This window comes from Ursus maritimus, unplaced genomic scaffold (genome assembly GCF_017311325.1).
Source record: "Ursus maritimus isolate PB19 unplaced genomic scaffold, ASM1731132v1 scaffold_3, whole genome shotgun sequence".
NCBI classification, from domain to species: Eukaryota; Metazoa; Chordata; class Mammalia; order Carnivora; family Ursidae; genus Ursus; species Ursus maritimus.
In genome coordinates this window covers 29,764,306-29,787,230 of record NW_024425563.1, presented here as the reverse complement: position 1 = coordinate 29,787,230, position 22,925 = coordinate 29,764,306, and the positions used below count along the sequence as shown (strand labels likewise).

The following is a 22,925-nucleotide window of genomic DNA, read 5'->3' as shown; positions in this document are numbered from 1 at the left end:
GCCATATTTTTTTTCATCTGCCTTAGTGTGTCTCACAAGAGATGGGAATCCAGGTGCTTCTGGTTTCCATACCACTTTTCTTTGCACCTATTAAAATTCCAATTTTGCTTTGAGAGAAAGAAAAATGATTCCACTTCTAGGATTATTTAGCTAGCTATGTGATGCAGAGGCAATTTTCAGATTTGCATTCTTATCACTGCTTCTGTAAGCTCAATTATTTTAACAAGGTCTTTCCAATTTCCCCTAATGTTTTTCATAACTACCTCGAGCTTACATTTAAATCAAAACTCATTTTTGAAACAACTTACTTCTCCTAGACTTTTGAAGCTTTCAACATCGCACTTGTATAGAGTTCCTGTTTTCTACATATTGAAGTTTGGTACAAAGATTTTCTTTTTCTTCCAGTGGCTTTATTAAGCTACAGTCATGTCATTAATGTAACTTTCAGATTTCTATTTAACGGGATATTTTTAAATCATGTTGACATACTGGCTACTTATTCTGGTTACTAACCAAACCAAACATTAAAATGATGACGTTTCAGTGATACAAGATAAGTAATTTCTAGAGATCTGCTTTACCACATAATGCCTGAAGTTAACAATATTGTAATGTACACTCAAAATTTTAAGATGGTAGCTCTCATGTTGTGTTCCTACCAGAAAAAAAAAAAAAAAAAAAAGCTCTCATGTTGTGTTCCTACCAGAAAAAAAAAAAAAAAAAAAAGGATAAAGCTTTTCATTTGACAAAGAAATAGTATATAGCTTTTTATTGTACTGAATTATTGTACTTGATGTTTAGGATTTTTAAAAATCAATTATTACATATTAATTGCAGATCATTTTGTAAGTCCCTTATAAAATTCAGTGCTTTATTGAACAGAAATAGATCTCAAACTTCTTTAAGAAACTATTAGGAATACTTTATATCAATCTGTTTTATGCAGAAAGGCAAATGTTCTCAGAAAAATAAAGCCATCACAACAGGGCATCAAATCCTTTAAATGATGCATTGATTTTAAATTAGATAATTTTATATTAATATTTCATTAACTTTTAAGATATTTCAACTACAATGTGTTTGTGTCATACCTATCTAATACTGAGCAAGTTTGTGTCCTTTCTTATAATTACTTTCTTCTCCCAAAAAGCTATGCTGTGCTTTCTGAATTCAGCTGGGCATAGTGTGAATTATGCATCTTTTACTGAGAACATCTCACTCTAATTAAAAATACCCATGTTGGTCCTAATATGAGTTACAAGTTACAAGTTACCAAAGATTTAAAGAAAGGTTTAGTGAGACAGATTGGCTTTCATTCTTAAACTTCATCCCAGTTTGATTTGTGTGAATCTGTGATTTGGCTGAGATTACAGTACATGGCTTCAGAAATTAAATTGTCTTTGGAGATTATTGCTACTGTGCATATGTAATTAAGTGTACTCATTATTGTCTATAAAGCTGTAAAAACCTGCAGTTTTATGGGAAGAATATAAACCCAATGATTTCAAATCAATCAGTTGCAGAGAGTTCTGAGATGTTCCAGCCATTAGTTTTGTGAAAAACTTTAAGAAACACAATATTCCTGCAGTAAGCCTAGATATATAAAGTAGTAAAAGCTATGCCATATTAATTAAACAAGCATTCATTAAGCACCTGCTGTGTATTCACCACCGTGTACTCTAAGGTGTAAGAGAGTTATGGAATGTTAGATTTGGAAAGAACTTTAGAGAAAGTCTTGGTCCAATTTTCCTACATTATTGTCGAGACCTAGAAAATACGAATGATTTAAGTTCTCACCTCTAAAATTAGCATCAGTACTCGAATTAGAACATACAAGAAAAAACACAATTAAAACAAGTGAACCTAAGAGCTCAGAGTATGTGTTGAGTTGCCTAAAGATAGGAAAGTGTAACCGTACAAATTACACAGTGATGCCATAGGAAGGCGAGTCAAGGAATGATGAAATGTAAAATCCAATCTTATTGTTACATCTAGATCAGAGTCCTCATCTTTTTCAGAAATAGTATCAGTCACTTTTACTGATTCCATATATGAGATGAATTCTGTGTTGATTAAGGTTATTCATAATGACAGAAACTGCTGAATTAATTAATACTTTTATAATACTTTACATTTAATCATAACATCAGCACAACTCTTAACGTGTGTATGCAACATATCTCTTTGCTCTAATGGTAATGCTTACAAGCTCACATGGCTTTGAAATTCCCTTGAAATAACTCCCTGGTGATCTAAATCCATAGATTGGGAACCAAACAAAAGCTCATGAGAAAGTTCTTCCTTCAGTGGCATATGCAACAATTTTAGCACTTGAAGACTCTCTTCTAGGCCTTATATCACGAAAAACAAGGAAACACGTTTTGTCAGTCTAAACAAATAAAATTCATAGATAATGCTAGCATACCAAATTCAAAAAGATGGCTTTCAACAAATTTGTATTGCTCTCTGAGACAATACCATAAACATTTATAAATAAAGAAACGGAGAATCATTAATATATCTCATAGCAGTCTAGAAACTAAGCTAACCCTATGTCAACATAGGGTTGACTTCAAATTTTGTAAATATTATTTACATGTTAAATTATTCACCTGTAATTTAAGACAATTTTATGCTATCATTATCATCAGTGTTCAATAGATTAGCATACTTTGCCTTTCACCTACTATTTTTCACCCTCTCCTTCCTTATAGCATTATTGCGTGGAAGCATTAGAGCATTTAGTCTTATATTTTCTGAGCTGGGATTCCCTTCCATTAGCTTCATTATTAGAGACGATTCTAATACCTTTCTTCCTGAATGAACCCTAAATTTGCTCTTCGTTGTGTGTGTGTGTGTGTGTGTGTGTGTATGTGTGTGTGTGTGTGTTTCTTATTTCTTACAGGGCTCTAAATATAATCTCAGGCATTCCTCCAAAATTGCCATGAAGTAACAAGGGAATAGCTGTAGAGCTATTTTTATTTGTAAAGGATAAATTGAAGAATAGTAATATACTGTACCAAATTACACTTTTCTTAAACAAAAATCTAAGCCAAAAAAAGAACACGGACCTTACATTCACTACCCTATTCCATGTATTTCATATATTACAATAGACTTTCTTATTAACATCAGGCATAGGTTCTGGGCTTTTAAATTTCTTCGTAAGGTAGATAAGCTTATCAAAATGCTAGCTGTGAAATAGAAGGAAAATGGAATATAGAAGCAAATTCTTTCTCGCTTCTAAAGGTAGGTCACAATAAATAATACTATAGTTAATTTGCCTAGAATGTGCCATGTTTTTGTATCTCCATCCTGCATTAAGATATATAGAAAGAAAAATTGTGTCCAAATCATTCTGGAATCATTTAAAAAATATCCTTTACATAACTATATTGTCAAGTCAATATTTTATATATTTCAAGAAACTAGAGACAAGATTTAACATAATTATATCTCTGTTCTGTGACGTCTTACTATAGAAACATTTTTGCTCTCCATTTAATGTAGTAGTAGTCATATAATCAATATTATGCTTATCTACATATGCTAATTATTTCATACTATGTTTTAAGCCATGAAATATTTTCTTAGCATACAGATATTAGTTGGTTAGCATTTAAAGGGTCCTGACACCCATCAATACCAGCGCCAAGGTGTGGAGAGAGGGGATTTCACTACACACACAATAAGAAATACCCCAGACCAACTAGGTGTCCTACAGTTCAACTGGATTTTGACACTGTCCACAGGTTAAGGATTTAGTCCTGCAAGTATACTCCCCCCATCACCTCCACCCTCCACCACAACCCCCTCACCCTCGCCACTTTAGATGTCAGTTGCAAGCTTTGGTTGTCACCTGTAATTCTGACTGGCTAAAAATCAGAGGTTTCCATGATCCCCTCCTTAGGTTTGATTGACTTGCTAGAGAGGCTCACAGAATTTAGAGAAATATTTTACTTACTAGATCATTGGTTTATTATAAAAGTGAATAACTCATGAACAGAGAAGTGGAAGAAATGCATAGGGCAGGGTCTGTGGAAAGGGTACAGGGCAGTCATGCCCTCTCCTGGCATGCCACACCCCCCATATCTCCATGTGTTCACCAACCCAGAAGCTCTCTGAGCCCCTTCCTTTCATTTTGTTTTGTTTTGTTTTATGGAGGCTTCAATATAAAGGAATGGTTGATTAAATCATTGACCACTAGTGGTTGAACTCAGTCTCCAGCACCTGTTCCCTCCCTGGAGATCAAGGGTGGGGAGTGGGGTGGAACTGAATGTTTCAGTCCTCTAATTCTCCTGGCAACCAGCCTCAATCCTCGGGTGATTTCTAACAGTCACCTCATTAACATAGCAAAAAATAACTTTATTATTCTCAACACTTGGGAAATTCCTAGGGTTTTGGTAGTGCTGAGCCAGGAACCATAAACAAAGACCAAATATATATGAGAAATATATTTTGGTTATCTGAATGATCAAATATACATTTTTTTTTTATAAATCACAATATCACAGCATTAAATATTAAAGTACATTTATTAGTTTAGGCCATGAAAATACAGAAGTAAGAAAATCATATTTTAAATTAACAAGAAATATACCGAAATTAGAAGTTCTTGAGTCAGTCAGTCTGTCTGAGCGGTTCTGTTCCACTTTGAGCTCCTTTGTCAGTTGGTACCACTTAAATAATAATAAACAATGAGTAATTTTAGAACTGAATATGTTCCAGGCACTAGAGATAGACACAACTTGGTAGGTGACTGACATCTAACAGTAATAATGAATTACATAGTGGTACAGGGGTGTTACAAAGGAAAGAGTGATCCTATCTGCAGGGGGGAATTAAGGAAACATTCACAAAGGAAGGGTCATTTTAGTATGGTCTGATAGAATGAATATGGCACTGCTCATTGTTCAAGATTGGAAAGTGTCCAAGGACTAACAGATGCAAAACCTGTAAATGTGAGAATTTGGTATGTCTCTGTGGTTCAGTGTGTGTAAACTTATCTATCATGCAGCCAGTGCAAAGCCACATGCGCAGCAAATTAAGGAAATACCTCTTGCTCTACAAAAGGACTTTTACTTTATCCTGTCAAAGACAGGGACTGGCTAAAGAATTTCAAGTCAAGAAGTAACAATGTGGCTGCACTTTGGAAAATTGATTGAAGTGGTTTGAAATTGAAAGCAGAAAAGCCAATTAAGAGTTTATTGTAATGGCCTAAAAGGAAGAAAATGAGAATGAAGATGTAGTAAAGGAGAAAGACACCACGTTTAGAAAGTAGACACGAAGGGATAGAGTGACTGATGGAAAATGCGAGTTGGTGGAAGGAAGGTGATCAGTGTCTAACCTGGTTGATAGATTCAGAGTAGGATAAGACAAAGAAAGCAAGAACAGTAGTTTTGTTGAAGAAGAGGAGTTCATTTTTCAATATACTAAGGCTAAAGTTATCTGTGGAGATGTTTGGAACCTACAACGAAATACTTGATGAATGAATGAAGAATTGTTCAGTGAGTCTATGTTGCTATACTTGGAATCCATGTCCAAAATGCATTGTCCAAAATATACTCAATCCAGGACACCTTCCTAGCTTTCAGTGCTATCCTTTCCATTCACATATTCATGCATTCATTAGTAAATTCATTCAACAGATGTTTGTAGATTTTGCTAGGTAGGCACATGGATGCATCATTAAAGACCACAGTCCAGCCTTCCACTATTTTAATTTAGCAGGGAATACTTCAGAAGTATACTAACAATCAGAGTATTGTGTGGTAAGTGCAGACTGACTGCATTCAAAAACAGTAGTTTATTGTTTAATTTGCACTTATGCGATTATTAGGACAAACACTTAGATAATTATTACATAGTTGTATATCTATCTATGGTTTTCTTGTCTACATCATTAGAGTATTTATGTGTTAGAAAAATTAATGATTTTAAACGTAATTTATCTAAGGTCTTTATTTTTGTGATATTAATAAGCTTTGCTTATTGAGCATTTTATTGTCCTCCACATTTTATATTTAAGTATTGTTTATTGTTTGTATTCTAATATTAAAACTATAATAATGTGTTTACACTTTAAATTAAAAAGTATCTCAGAAATGGAGATTCCATATGTGAAGGTACATCGCTTTGTGCCTAGCAGAGATGCACATGCACACTTTTTTTTTCCATGTTTTTTACTTTCCTTTCTAGTCCCTTCACATATGCCATCTAATGTTCTAGTTATGTCCAACACACTTGCTCTTCCATACTTCATTATTAAGTCTTTGAAAGAAGAAACCAAAGTTAGCATGTCTTTCTGTTCCCATCGATTCCTATCATTATTAATCATTTACACAATAAGCATTTATTGAGTACCCAAAATATAACATTCAGGAGATGCTGAGATACATAAAATATGCCTTAAGTGCATTACAGAAACTCAGAAGAGGTGACATTTGTAGTAATGAGAAAATATGAGCAGGAAATTGCTCAAAAATGCCCATAAAAAGTGGGTAATGATATTACAGGTAGAGAGAATAAATTTAAAGATTTATAGGCTTTAAATGATAAGTATATTGGAGGCCGAAGATAGTTCTGGGCAGCCAGGGAGCTGCACACATAGAAGAAAGTCATGTAGGCTGAGAAAGGTAGACTGTGTCAGATGGTAAAAGGTTTGTTGTGTCTTAGAAATTTAAGGTTTTGGGGGATTTTGTTTGCTTATTTGTTAGACACTGAGAGAAGCCAATTATTTTAATCAGGAGAATGACATGGGCACACGATTTTAAAGGGTGGCTCTTTTCATATAAGACGGTATAGACAGTGTCCCTGGGTGGCTCAGTAGGTTAAGTGTCTGCCTTTGGCTCAGGTCATGATCCTGGGGTGTTGGAATCGAGCCCCACATGGAGTCAAGCCCTGCGTGATGTCAGGCTCCCTGCTCAGGATGAGTCTGCTTCCACTTCTGCCTCTGCCCCTCCCCCTCTCATCCACCCTCTCTTGGACACCCACTCTCTCTCTCTGAAAGAAATAAATAATCTTAAAAAAAAAACAAAAAAAAAAAAACAAGATGGACTGAAGAGAAGAGATGCTGAACATATTAGCACATGGTTATTTTAGTGCTAAAAGGAGTTGTTAAACTCTGTTCGCGTGTGTGTTGTGTGTGTGCGCACGTTTGTTGTGGTTTCTAAAAAAATGCGTTGAATATGTATGTTTTGTAGGGAGGCATAAAGGGTGTTTGGTAAAGATACAGAACTTTTATAGAAAGTATACTGAATTGGGACTGGTTAGTACCTGTCTGTGTCAATGGAAGATGATTATTGGGTATTGAGACCAGGACGTCAGCTGAAGAGGAATGGGGAGATTAGAGTAATTTTTATCTCTAGAAGTCAGTACTTCCATTTTAACAACCATGGCTGGCTGTTTGTCTTCTATTATTTTCAGTGTTACTGAAAGGTAATTACTAGTAGCATGTTAAATAATGTGTAAGATAAGGTAAAGTAGATGTGGTCACTGAAATGTATGTTTTAAAAATGCAGGGGCACCTGGGTAGCTCAGTCCTTAAGCGTCTGCCTTCAGCTCAGGGCGTGATCCTGGAGTTCTGGGATTGAGTCCCACATCAGGCTCCTCCACTGGGAGCCTGCTTCTTCCTCTCCCACTCCCCCTGGTTGTGTTCCCTCTCTCGCTGGCTGTCTCTCTCTGTCAAATAAATAAATAAAATCTTTTTTAAAAAATTTAAAAAAAGAATAAAAAATAAATAAAAATGGAAAACATACTAGAATTAATAAAGTGTACACTGCTTATCTAAAAATTAATGACTAAAATTAATGATTAAAAATCAATGACTAAAATTAAAACAAAGCAAAAAACAAATAGCAAGCAGCACAAACAGTTGTGGAGTTTCATGTTTTCATTTTTGGCATGCCAAATATGCTTTTTGTGAGATATATTTTTTCAGAACTATAAATGACAAGTTGATTTTGAACAAATGAGTACAAGAAGCATTTTAAGAATATCTGTTGAGCTGAAAGAAGCTACAAGTTTAGGGTAAGTGATTAAGAAGTAGAAAAAGGCAATTTGGATAATAAAACAAAAAAAAATAAGACTGATGGAATGCTTTAATCCACAGTATAAAGGTTTTGGAACCTAATCCATTACACGAAGTTTCTATAAGGTCCTGAACAGAAGCTATCATAAACCATCTGGAATATCTGCAAAGTAACAATTTACTGGAAGGGAACTAGAAGTGGGAGGAGGAAGTTCATGATCAAGGTTGATAGCTCAGATTAATTGTCCCTATATTATTTATTTGGTCATTCTTACATTTTTCAACATTATAACTTGACAAAGAATCTTTGCTTCTCTGAAAACCAACTTCAGGTTTTATTATAAATTTGTGTGAGAAACAGTCTAAAACATCCATTTTGCCTTTATTTAATTTTAGTTAGTAAAGAAAATGTAATTTCTGGTGAAATAAATCAGCATTGCAGTGAAAAAATTACTTTAAAAAAACAAAATTGATATAGTGGCACCTGGCTGGCTCAGTTGGTAGAGCATGCAACTCTTAATCTTGGGGTCTTGAGTTCAAGACCTACATTGGGGGTAGAGTTTACAATCAATCAATCAATCAATCAATAAAATTAAAAAATAATATCAATGCAGTACATAATGGTCTAGTTCATATCATGTTTTATGTCAAATATAAGCTATCTTTATTTAATGGGCTTAAAGGACATTCAACACTCAGTTTTTCTAGATTCCTTACTTTGCAGATGTGGAAACTGAGACCCAGGGAAATTAAATGCCTCGCATGAGGTAGGGACAAAATCCAGCTCCCTTCCCTGGTCTGTGTTTCTTTGACACACAGCATTGACATGTATGTCATATATTCAAGTTTAGAGTATTTTAAAGGAAACAGTTCATAAAGCAAACAAAAGGATTTCTAATTATTGTAACATAATTTCTTTGTCTTGAGATTGTTATTTTAGTCTTACATAGTTTAAATAAGATGTTATGACATCTTATCAGACAATTTATCCAGTTAAGGAAAGAAATATATATTTCACTTTTGCCACCAATGTAACCTAACATTTAGAAAGTTTTCGTATCCTGTTACCTGGGTCTTAGGTCACTGTGACAATAAAAGATGGCATCCTCTCTTTGTTCGCTAAGTAGTTATTAATATTTTCTATGAGTTGAGTAAAAGTCAGTAGCATTATTCGCAAGCTATACAATATCTTTGTCTTGTGGTAACAGATAATTTCTTCCCCTAGATGGTTTTTTGGTGTTAGATCAATGAATACATGGCTTTTTATCTAGTGTCATTAGACTGAAATTTTTGAACTAAATTCTAGATATTACCAAAGCAACCCATTACTATAAAAGTAATTTTCTGATTTGTAATAAAATATAAAACAGTTCTGAAACAAGGTCATTTATCAGCATTTTGGCTTTAATGAATAGATTAAAATAACGACCCGGAAGAAAACTTGTTAGTATTTCAAAGTAAAATCGGCCACTTGAAAATAACGCTGTCGGCTTGTAGATAAACATCAAGGCAATAGTGTTGACATGTGCTTCCATGTGTGGTCGACCTTTGATCATAAAGGATCGTAGTACTCACAGTAGGAAAAGAAAGCTGACATCAACAAGAAGGCACGAGAATAATAGTTCAATTACCAGTGAAATTAGCAACCCTGGCTTTCAAAGTTTTTCTTAATTGTACAAATTGATTTCTCTAAAAAGACCAGTTTGATAAATAACATGTGGTTGGGCTCACATAAAAACTTACAAATGAAAGCATATCTGGGCACGTTCTACTTTCTTAACTTAATATATTATTAAACTATCATTTGTATATAAAGTTAAATATTTATATTGAGTAAACATATGACTGTCAGTTGATCCATTGAAGCTGTAATCCCTTGATTGGGAAGGATGACTCAGAACAGTGGTGTGCTGATGAGGCCTACTCTTCCTTTGAGCTGCCTGAGCAGAGCACTCTGATAAATCGAATGTAACCTTTTTAGTGTAATTCAGTGATAAATGTTTCATTACTTTATGTCAGCATAGAATAGAAAAATGACATTTGTTTTATACTTTGATCATGGATATCTTGCCAAAACAAAAACAAAAACCAAAGAAAGAAAAAGTGGAAATTTCTGACTTAACTCCAAAAAATTCAAAAGGAAAAGTGATTACATATAATAGTTGCATTAATCTACTTCTTTAAGTGATTGTTGAATTACAACAATATACATACATGTGCATAAGCATCCATGTGTATTTATAGATATGGAAGTAAAATAAAAAATAATTGATAGTCTACTTTTGGAGGTATATTTTATTTGGTCTCCAAACTGAAGAGTTAGACCTCTTTAAGGAAGTTGTTCAGATAATTGTCATCAGATCCTACCAGAATAGAGATTCAATATTTATTTTTTTGTTCAATATTTATTCAATTTGTTATTTCACATGTTTTGCAAATATGTATAGAGAGCCTATTTGTTTATCTTGTCTCTTGCCCACGAGAATGTAAACTGCAAGAAAGCAGTGACATGGCCTGCCCTGATTATACCTTGTACTACTAACTATGCCTACAGAGTAACAGGCCTTCAATAAACATTGATGAATGAATGAATGAATGAATGCCAATTTCTGAACTAATGTGTTGGGTATATGCTGCTGACCAAAACAAGTGTAGCCTACCAAATTAATGTCCAGCTGAGAGGGTGGAGCTAGGATAAAAAACCAAATACTTAATCAAAAAATATTTAATGATAACTGTGTGCAACAATAAGAAGAAAAAAGGATTTATTTTCAGATGTGAAAATGTTACTCTTGTTTGATAATAAATCTTCTACATTGCCATAAAATATGGAGTCTACAAGGCTCACTAAGTTACTTAAGTTTAGGCTCAAAAAGAGAAAGGTAAAGAAAGCGTAGTCTAAGAATTTCTGGCAGTTTATATTCTAGAATTAAGGGTGTGAATTTGCATATTTACTTATGGTGACCTCTTAGCATAAAAGGCCTTTAGAGTTTTCAGGTAGCATTACACAGGAGCTACATTAAACCTTTAAGATGCAGATGTCCCAACATGAGTTTTCAGACACAGCTCTAGGAGAAAACCTTAATGAGCACTAAATTCAGAATGTGTTTGTAAATGTTTTTATCTCCATATTTATCTAAAATGTTTCTTCTATAAACTAGTTAATATTTAGAATTCTATCTCTCCTCTTGCATCAAGAGTTACTCTCCTAAAACTGTAAATAGGAGGATTCACCGCTTCAAGACTATAGACAAAATTTTGTTTGCTAGAATCGATCCCAATTGCAGCAACTAAAGAAATTTATAAATTAATAAAATTATAGGAAATAAATTCTAATATGAGGCAAATAATATACTGTTTGACACCTTTGTAGCCTTTGTTGTATTTACTCAACCCTGTTTCAGCATGAAAGAATGGAAAAATACACAAACTCAAATATTTTAAAGAAGTATGGAGATAATCACTCTCTATAGAAGGTGAATTCTTTTAGAAAGTTATAAACATAACCGCTTTTAAAAAAACACACTGTCCCAGATCATTTGAAAATTTTTGAAATTTATTTTTGAGTTGTATAGAAAACTTTGTGAAAATATCTATTATATAATCTGATTAACTTCCTGCTGAGTCCTTTCTGTTTTGGTTGAGTTTGAAAGCATGCCACAGCAACTGTGTCACTAATTCCACAGATTTGGTCTTGTCCCCCATCTCACTGAACACCTGCTAAGACCTACCTACCTCACACATACTACCAAGATATATATTTTAATTTCACTCAGTTACTTCCTATAATTAGGCCACCTGCTACAGCCCTTGTATTTTATTTCTATTTTATGATATAATATCATGACATTCCCAGCTGGTCTTGGTGATGGCATCTTTCAATGGTTCCATCTTTACTGATGGATTTTCCATTGCTTAGTTACACAGAATACAACACAGCTTTTGTGAAGTGTTATAGAAAGACTTCCTAAATAGTCAAATTCATTATTAATTTTTTACTCGATAATGCTTATTGAATATTTACTTGCTACACTCTCTGTCTTATCTCATTTAATTTTTAGAACCACCCTATTGGACAGATACTATTATTCTCACATTGTAAGTGAGGCACTTGGTGGTATGAAGTAATTTGGCAACAGCCATATAGCTGGTAAATAGTAAAGTGGGGACTCAAACCAGGATTGTCTCTTTCCAACCTAAGCATGCTTAAGGTTGTGCTATGAATAGATGGATATGTTGAATTACAGTCTCAGGAGGAGACATTTTATCTTTAATAAATGAATGAATAAGTGAATGAATTAGTACATAAAATATATCTCAACACTAAAGAAAGGCAAGAAAATATTATCAAGAAATGGGGAAAATTTCTGATCTATAGGTTGCTTATCTTTGATTTTCACATTTTGGTTCTTAGCTTCAAATTTGGAAAATAATTTTTTCAGCTTATGTATGAGAAGCATAGGCATATTACAGCCTTTATTTTCCCTCAAGTATTAGGAGTCTAAATATACGTTCAAGGGGCCCCTGGGTGGCTCAGTCGATTAAGCCTCCAACTCTTGATTTTGGCTCAGGTATGATCTCAGAGTTGTGAGAGTAAGCCCCCCATTGAGCTCCGTGCTGGGCATGGAGCCTGCTTAAGATTTTATCTCCCTCTGCCCCTCATTTCCTTGCTCTCTCTCAAAAAAATAAAAATAAATAAACTAAAAATATACATTCAAATTTGTTTTAATGGTATGTTCTTTATATAAATTATATGATAAGTTAATATATGATATATCAATAAGTCTGTATCAAATATTTGTGAAACTCAGCTTTCAGTCCTTTTTAACATATGTCCTTATCTTGCTAAAGTCATCTGGCAAATGCCATAAAAATATCTCACTATAAATTGTTCAATTGGTTACTTATTTGCCCTGTCTTAATTCAGTTATGAATCCCCTCAACCTAGCTAATGGGCAGCTACTGTAATCTACTGTCATGGAAATAAAATAATATCATGTGGTAAGATGAAACTACAAGATAATGAAAATATAACTAACTTATTACGTATTTATACCCATGCATACTTTCTGATTCAGAACCCTGATATGAATTTTCCTTGCCATTTCAAAATTAAGTTACATCTCCCAAGAGCTTATTCTGATGCTGTTTTTGTGAAAATACACAATTTAATGAATTTTAAAGGAGATCATTTTTGCTTTTCCCCATAGAAAATGGAGGAATTTTGGCAAATAAAATGAGGACACATATCTTTTTCTGGTGATTTTGTCTTTTCTGATCTACCACTCCAGCTTTCTCAAGTCCTTTTTGACAATGAATGAACTATATTCTGAGCTTTGGCATTTGCTGTGATTTGATAAAAATCTTCTAAACTGTCCTTAAACTGGCGGCTCTAGATGTCAAATAACTGACTCTGTGTAAGCAGTGGAGAAGTTCTTCCTGCTTTTATCCACACAACTGGGAGTTTTAGAGAGTCTGATGAATTTCTGATTTTAGAAAAACGTGGAAAATGCTTGCTGATTACACTGCAAATTTGTCCAGGCCCCACATCGTTTATTCATGACTTTAAATGCAGCATATGCTACAATTTATTTTACATCTATAGATTATTAGGTAGAATGCTGTATTAATATTCACCATTTAGGAGTATTTTTCATTTGTTCCTTCCTTTTGTTTTGCTGTAAATAAAACAAGATCTATAGAGGGAGTGTATTGATCACTCTCCAGAACTACAAGGCTGGCCTGGAACCCAGCTCCCTATTCACTAGATATGGGAAATTTGGGCAAGTTGCTTCCACTTTTTAACATGTCAGTTTCTTCCTCTGTCAAATTAGGATCGTAAAATACCTACTCTAGATGGATGTTTTAAGGACAATATGAGTCTTTATATTAAATACTTAGAAAAGTGCCTAGCACATTAAAAAAAATCAGTAAACATTAGTTAACATTACTATTTTCAATATAGACCATTTTCTTTTTATCAAACTCAAACACAAAGCTGATGAAATAAGCAAAAGGCACAAAAAACTGTGCTCATGCGCTCATATCAAAGTGATGGATGAGTTCCATTTTAGAATGTGAAAAATGATAGAACAATCATGCAGGTGCAGAGAAATTAATATATGTAGATATTTGGGTATTTCATTATTTTTATGCTACTGTTTCTAAATAAAGCAGGATGCTTTCAACACCTCAGAAAGGATTTTAAAAATAGATTATAAAGTATCAATGTTGTTAACTATGTAAAATCTACATACAAATATAACTGAAATTGAACTGAGAAATGAAAGGGGCTTCAATTGATCTGAAGATAAAAATAACAAGAAAATTAAGTTGAAAGTAACCTTTCAGGGGTGCCTGGGTGGCTCAGTCATTAGATGTCTGCCTTCAGCTCAGGGCCTGATCCCAGTCCTGGGATCGAGCCCTACATTGGGCTCCTCCGCTGGGAGCCTGCTTCTTCCTCTCCCACTCCCCCTGCCTGTGTTCCCTCTCTCGCTGGCTGTCTCTCTCTTGCTGGCTGTCTCTCTCTGTCAAATAAATAAATAAAATATTAAATAATAATAATAACCTTTTAAAAAACAAAAATAGCATGCCGTGACTTTTGTTCTTTATCATTTTTTTAAGATTTCCAAAGTGTCATTTTCCGGCGTTTTAGCTTTTTACACTATTGGAGTTTAACAGCCAGGAATAGCATGAAGCCTTTAAGAAAACAACATTTTTCCAGATTTAAATTTTAATCATATGTCTTACTGAACTTCCTCACTTTTATTAGTGGAAATAAACAGAAACATTTAGGCAAATTAATATTATTATAATTATAAAAATTTAGTCTTTTTATGATTGTAACTTATAATGAAAAAGGAACAAGGTAAAGGCCCTTTTCTTTTCTATCCTTTAAGAAATGCTCTGTTTTTAATGGTTCTAAACTTTTGGTAGTTTTCAAAATTATTTTTTCCTTGGCGTAGGGTCCTGAGTGTGTTTTTCATAAGAAAGAAAGAGGGAAAGAGGGAAAGGGAGAGAGAGACAGAGAGAAAGGAAGGAGAGGGAAAGGAAAGGAAGAAAAGAAGTGTGTTGTTAGGGAAGGGATTAGAAAGGTACTTTGCTGGGGCGCCTGGGTGCCTCAGTCGTGAAGCATCTGCCTTCGGCTCAGGGCGTGATCCTGGCGTTCTGGGATCGAGCCCCGCATCAGGCTCCTCCGCTAGGAGCCTACTTCTTCCTCTTCCACTGCCCCTGCTTGTGTTCCCTCTCTCGCTGGCTGTCTCTCTCTGTCAAATAAATAATTAAAATCTTAAATGCCAGCAAAATGCCTTTTTTTAAAAAAATCATATTAGCAGAAATAATCAGGTAAGTGTTTTTGCTTTGTTTTAGCTTTCATAACACCACAAGTAACTGAAGAAATTAACAATGAGTGTAACAGAATAACTATTCTTATAATTTATCTTCTGAAGCAACATATAAGTAGATGTCATGTTAAAAGAAAAATACCACCATAATAAATTATCTTGTAGCTCTTCTGAAGTAAGTGAAAGAATCCAAAGAACTCCCAAAAGTCACCCTGATGTGTTGGCTGCACATTTAAGTGCAAAATTCTAAGTTCCAGGAGTTGGATATTCGACTGACTGTACCACCCAGGTACCCCTAAGTTGTTGTTGTTGTTGTTGTTTTTAAGTAAACTCTGCCCTCAACGTGGTGGGGCTTGAACTCACATCCCCAAGATCAGGAGTCATGTGCTCTACTGACTGAGACAGCCAGGTGCCCCAGTTCTAAGATTGCAAAATACCTTAATCGTACCCCTTTCTCTGTAGCCATAGCCCCCCCCACACACACACACCTTTTTGTTTCTCTTTTTAAAATTTCACTTATGTCCCATCCTTCTGCTCTCCTTTCATATTTTTTTTACCCCATTAATCACCTCCTCGTTGGAAGCAGGGATGTTGTGAAGACCTTCTTCTGTATGCTCATCTTACCTGATCTTTCTGTCACTTTTGACATTTTAGCCCCCCCTCCACCTGCAGTGCCATTGAATTTAAGTTGATATATCTCCAACATCTACAGCAGTGGTATCAGTAGAATGTGAAGTAAGCACGTGAACATCAGAAGCAGCTCTTTATCTTCCATCAAATTAAACCAGTAATAAAATAGTTCCTCCTTAAAATACCACAGAAATGCAAGTAGCCACTCATGGAATAATCTTTTAAATGCTCCTAACTTGAAGCCGATGATCAGCTCCTTTTGTGGCATATTAAAGCTTATATTTAGCATTGTCAAATATAATACGTTAAGCAATAAGCCACATATATTTTGTTTGTGCTTATAAATCAGTGAGAACATTTATGAAACAGGATTGAAGGTACTAATTATGTCAAGTAAAAAAAGGAGGTAGATCTGGCTGACATTTGTTGGAAGGTTCTTTATTAAATGTAAGAAACCCAAATACAGTTAGCTTTTCATTTAATCAAGTCGTGTTTCCAGTATAAATGAATGGCTATTGAAGTCTTTATATCCCGTACTTTTCTTAAATGCTTTGCTGAATGTTTAATACTCTGGCATCCCAGTTTGGAGCTTCCTTTAAAGGAGTCTTTCATAAAACTTGGGACAGAAACCTGCTCTAGATGACCACAGGGAGACTAGTACAAAAGAGAAACAAATGATAAAAGCTCAGTGTTACTTGGTTGCTTAAAATTTCTCTCTTCCTCTTTCTTTTTACAAAAAAAAAAAAAAAAAAGGGATTAATCAATGATCTACTTTAGTTTCTAGAGCCTAAATAGTTGAAAATTTTATATAAAGGTTCATATAAAATCATTTTATTAAGTGAAAAGAAAACTAGACAATCTTTTGAAAGTAAGCAAACAAAAACTTAGCCAAGATAATAGAGACAGTTATTTAACACATTCAAAATTACTTTACTTCACATATTATTTTAAATTATGTAAATCAATACACTCATCCCGAGTTGCTGTGAATAGTCTTCAGTGTTTTTGGTATCTTCTAGAATTAATCTTTATGACAAGCATTCCCTACAGTATCCTCTGTCCATTGGAAGTGCATGGGGCTAGAGGAAGGGAGACCTGGGTAGAATTCTGTTTGAGCCATTTGTGTGTGTTAATTCTGTTGTGTTAAGACAACCGATGCTCAGCAGGATTAAGTTATCTGGAAAGGAGATTCATAATTTATTCCGTGACTTTTTCATTGGTTCATTGCAAGAAATAAATGAAACATTATTTGTTCCTAAACAAGAGATTGTAACTACAGATTAATTGATGTAATTGTATTCAAATAAGACTTTACTACTTGGCTGGGTCCCATTAAGGGTTAGTTTCTTTCTACACTTGCAGATGGTTGCTGTCAATCACCAGCAGAAATGGATGATAAAACATAGACAGATTCTTAGAAATTCTGCCCCATTTGTTGAAAAGCAACCCAAATCTTAATGAAACCAACAGACAGTTTCCAAGAAAGCGTTTTAGGACCTTTGCCATATGGCACGGTTTGAAAGGTAAGAAAAATACAAGAAAAAAATGTGTGGGAAGAATCAAGATATTATTTTTTTCCAAAATATAGTCCACTGATTACATAAATTGACTCTCTGAAATTTAACTGATTATATTACAATTATTGTTTTGTTTTGATCAACACAGATATTTCAACTAACCACTTCCATCCATAGTAACTATGATACTGGATTCAGTAGAATTAGCTATTCACATTAATAAAAATAAGTTATCTTTGCCAAACTGCTACTTCGCTTCATGCATTTCTAGACAATCTCTCAGGGCCATTTTCCAAAATACTTTCCAAAACATCTTTTGGCACTTCAGATCTTAACAACTTGTTAGTAGGTTTAAAAATGTTTATTTTAAAATGCCATGTAAATATAATCATTTTTAGTTTATGTAAATGAGTTATAATCAGAATTTTGTCTCCTGCAGTATAGTGGTGGGAAAAACTAGGTTCTTGAGATAATACTTTTTTTTAGCATTTTAAGCGACTTCTTTTTGTTTTCTGTTACAATGTACAGCTGTTTAAAAGGAACACGGATCAACCTAAGTAAGTTTGGAAGAAACGGGGTTTCATATCACATGAGCATCAAAAGAGGTAAAATAGCATGGCAGGATAGCCTGAAGAATAATATATTCAAGCATCAAAATAGAAATTCTGAAGTATTTGAATGGATGCCATTTTGAAGAAACATAGGTCAACTATGTTTCTGTAGTAACTTATGTGTCCTTATAGAGAGGTGGTAATTGTTCCTGACTTGGACGATGCATTTTCAGGAGTAAAAAGTACCTTCTGAGAGCAAGCAAACCGGCCATCCAATGACACTCGATAAAACCGCATTTTCCATATTCTAGCATTTGCCCTAAGTGTCTAGGCCCTGTAACTAATGAGTAAAGGTATTCCACTGTGATCACTTTCCCTCTAAGAGTATGTATCTCACTTCATCTTAAAATTTGCACAGGTACTTGGGTCACCAGTAGAAATAATTTATTTGCATCACCCCCAGGACCCAACATAGTAAAATACCATGAGTCTTCTTGTATGTAAGTACTTAAGCATAAGATTTTAATCAGTGCTTCAGTAAATAAAGAAAAACTAGCTTCTCCTGTTACCCTGACTCTTTCCCCCAGAGTAGGATAATGTCTTGGTTTAGGAATCTATTTTCCAAGGTGGATGTGACAAGCACCAGAGGTGGACTGTGCTAAGTCCCTGTCAGGTCACACTTCTCCTCCACTGAGGAGGTCAAGGCTGGGGGAGTAGAACTGGGTTTCAAGAAGTATTCCAAAAGGACATATAGTGTCACTGTTACTCTGAGGAGAGAACAGTTAGAAGAAGGGTGCAAAAATGCAATAAAACCTTTGGAGAAGCAAAACCATACTCCTAGGAAGCAGCAGCAGCAGCAGCACCAGCAGCAGCAGTAGCAGTGCCAGCAGCACCATCACCAGCAGCACCAGCAGCAGCACCATCACCACCAATACCTGCAAATGGACAACAAGCCAGCAGCCAAAACGAAGGCTGGACTATTGACCTGAAGAATTTTAGGAAACCAGGAGAGAAGAACTTCACCCAACATAGCCAGCTCTTTGTGGGCAATCTTCCTCCTGACGTCACTGAGGAGGAGATGAGGAAACAACTTGAGAAATACGGGATGGCCGTGAAGTCTTCATTCAGAAGGATAAGGGCTTTGGTTTTATCTGCTTGGAAACTCGAACCCGAGGGGAGATGGCCGAAGTAGAACTGGACAACGTGCTGCTCCGTGGAAAGCAGCTGCCTGTGCGCTTTGCCTGCCATAGCACATCCCTTACAGTCTGAAACGTCCCTTGGTGTGTTTCCAACGAACTGCCGGAGGAAGCCTTTTCGGTGTCTGGCCAGGTGGAAAGGTCTGTAGTCCTCCTGGATGATCAAGGAAGACCCTCAGGAAAATGCACTGCTGAAGTCTCAGGAAAGCCAGCTGCTTGGAAAGCTCTGGAAGGCTCCTTCCCACTAACCACGTTTCCCCGGCCTGTGACTGTGGAGCCCATGGACCAGCTGGATGATGAAGAGGGACCTCCAGAGAAGCTGGTGATAAAGAACCAGAAATTTCACCATGAGCAGCCACCCGGCTCCGCACATCCTGGCTCCTTTGAGTGTGAGTATGCCACGTGCTGGAAGGCGCTCACTGAGATGGAGAAGCAGCAGCAGGACCAAGTGAACCGCAACATCAAGGAAGCTCGTGAGAAGCTGGAGATGGAGCTCATGCTAATGAGACAGGATCTGATGAGGCGTCAAGAAGAACTTCGGAGGATGGAAGAAGTGCACAACCAAGAAGTGCACAAATGAAAGCAACTGGAGCTCAGGCAGGAGGAGGAGCGCAGGCACCTTGAGGAGGAGATGCGGTGGGAACAGGAAGAAATGAGGCAGTGACAGCAGGAAGGATTCAAGGAAACATGCCCTGATGTGAGAGAACAGGAGATACGGATGGGCCAACTGGCTATGAGACTGCTATGGGCATCAACAAGAAAGGCGCCATGTCCCCTACTCCAGTGCCAGCTGGTACCTCAGCTCCTCCAGGATCTGTCACCATGATGCCAGATGGAACCTTGGGATTGATCCCACCACCAACTGAACGCTTTGACCAAGCTGCTACAATGGAAGGAATTGGGACAATTGGTGGAACTCCTCCTGCGTTCAACCCTGCAGCTCCTAGAGTTGAATTTGCTCCAAACAAATGTCTCCAGTACTAACAGAAATTTCAATGTCTGGTTTCCCAAAAACCCTTAAAAGAAGGACCTTTTTGGACTAGCCTGAATTCTGCCCTGGAGAAAGTGTTAGGGATTCTTCCCAATAGTTAGGTCTTCCTTGCCTGTACTACTCTGAGGGAGTTTGCTGGAGGCTGAGGGCAAGGGAAGGGAGATATTTAACAAATCAGTTCTGTGTGGTATATCATTTAACTAATTGATTCTGTGTGGTGCATTCCTGAAGTCTCATGTGGTTGTTGAGGGCCTGGAATGGGGTGGGGTGGGGGAGGAACTATGGCAAAATGGGTCCAGTTAGAGCCCCCATTAATCTTGATCATTCTGTTCTTTGTCCATCCTGTTGTATTTGCTTTCTCATTCTTATACCCTCTAACCCCAGACCACATACACCTCAAAAACAAACATCCCCCATGACTTTAGCCCCATTGTTCCATTCACTCGCAGGTGGGAATTCAGGCAAATGCCCACAGGGGTCACAGACAACATACATATGGTTTTGTTATATCCCATAATAATACCCCTTCATGTCCTAAGGAAGACACTTTCTCTTAGAGATTTTCATTTTAGTGTACTTTAAAGTAATTAAGTTGCCTCCAACTTTTTTCTCAGGTAAGGACAACCCAGGAATGGTGCTTTTGTGTCTATGATGTTGCTGTTCACAGATTTTCTTGATAGGCCTAGTACAATCTTGGGAACAAGGTTCCTGTGTACTGAAGGTTGGACAGTAGCTCTTACCCTTGCCTATCCTACGTAGTTATGATCTGCATTTTTTTTTTACTGGTGTACCATGTTTGATTTGTCCCTGGTATCTTTGGAGTTTTTCTGAGAAATGGAGCAGTAACACAGCATCAACTTATTAAAATACCTTTTTAAGCCTTTAAAAAAAAAAAAAAGAGTAATCCAGAGAGGAGGCATATAAATGACCCTGATAGCAAGTTATGGTTTTTCTTTGGCTTTTTTTTTTTTTTAATTTCTTTCTTTCTTCCCTTCACTGGCAGCAGTATTAAGAGGATTGACATTTCATAGTAATACTTCCTTCAGGTTACTGCATTAGAAGCACAATTTAATTACTACATTCATATTAATGATGAGTTTTATTCTGTTTTATTTGGCTCAAATACTTAATCAAATTTAAGGAAGCACAAAGAAGCAATATCACAACTAATACTGCAAAGAAGTAAACATATCCCAATGTAAAAACTCAAAACTATACATCCTAGTTATTTTTTTTTTTTTTTACATCCTAGTTATTTTTTGGTTACCCTATTGTTTAAGGTGGGATATATATAGTTACAGTTTGTTTTGTTTTGTTTTTTTAACCCCCCTTCTCATTTATTTGTCATGAGAAGTATTCAATCAGAAGTCATCAAACCCCTTGTTAAGAATATTATATAATTTATGTGAGGAGAGGCTAGGTAACTATATTGAATAATGACTGTAGACATTTTCAAATCTGAGAGTCTATGATTCTGTGAATAATCACCCTGCTTTCCCATGATCATCTCCTGGACTTGAGAGCCCCCTAAATTGTCCATATTGTCTTCCGTGATGAAAGTGCCACCTCCTTCTGTTTGTTCCTCGCAGTCGTATATGGCTTAAATTGAACTCTTTCCAAGTGCCCTGATACATTCTGTCTTTGAAGGCCAATTCCATATATGTAGAAATTTATTTTTTCTCATAGCTTCTCAACATAGAGATATACTTAGTGGCAATAATATCAGTGTTAGAAGTGGATAATTACACAAACCATTTAGATTCTAAGTTTTGATCAAGCCAACAAAATCCTTCTTCATGTAGAGATAGTTATTCCAGTTCTCCTTGAATTGAGTACTTTCCTGAAACAATAAATCATACTAATGGGCAATGGCAGGCAGGATGAGGGAAAAAAGTGTAGAGATACACCCAATGCATAAGTATCAGCTAGGGTACTTGTTAAAATCTCCAAGTGGAGGCAGGGGTGGGATTGACGAGGGTGTACAGATCTATATGTACGTATGTATGAATGTATGTGTGTATAATTAACATACAGTGTTATATTAGTCTAAGGTGTCCAACATAATGATTCAACAATTCTATATATTACTCAGTGTTCAATCAAGATAAGCGTATTCTTAAGCCCCTTTTTCTATTTCACCAGTCCTCCCACCTGCTTTTCTTCTGGCAACCACCTGTTTGTTCTCTGTATTTAAGAGTCTGGTGTTTTGTTTGTCTCTTTATTTCTGGAAGAGATATTTGAACAAATTGTAGCTGAAAACTTCCCTAATCTAGCAAGGGAAACAAACATTCGTGTCTAAGAGGCAGAGAGGACCCCTCCCAAGCTCAGCCACAACAAACCTACACCACGTCACGTCATAGTGCAATTCGCAAATATTAGATCCAAGGATACAGTCTTGAAAGTGGCCAGGGCAAAGAAATTTCTCACGTACCAAGGCAAAGTTATCAGAATTACGTCAGACCTGTCTACACAGACCTGGAATGAGAGAAAGGGTTGGGGGGGCATTTTTAAAGCTCTTTCAGAGAAAAACATGCAGCCAAGGATCCTTTATCCAGCAAGGCTCTCATTCAGAATTGATGGAGAAATAAAGACCTTCCAGAATTGCCAGTCATTGACCAATTTCGTAACCATGAAACCAGCCCTACAGGAGATATTAAGGGGGGGGGGG

The 22,925-nt window shown here is 35.9% G+C and overlaps 1 protein-coding gene and 1 pseudogene across 1 annotated transcript in view; both read left to right on the top strand.

Annotated features, from left to right (window-relative positions):
* Window positions 1-22,925, top strand: part of KCND2 (potassium voltage-gated channel subfamily D member 2) — a 486,645-nt gene that overhangs the window by 47,349 nt on the left and 416,371 nt on the right. The window lies entirely within an intron of this gene.
* On the top strand, window positions 18,975-20,644 carry LOC103676666 (annotated as a pseudogene).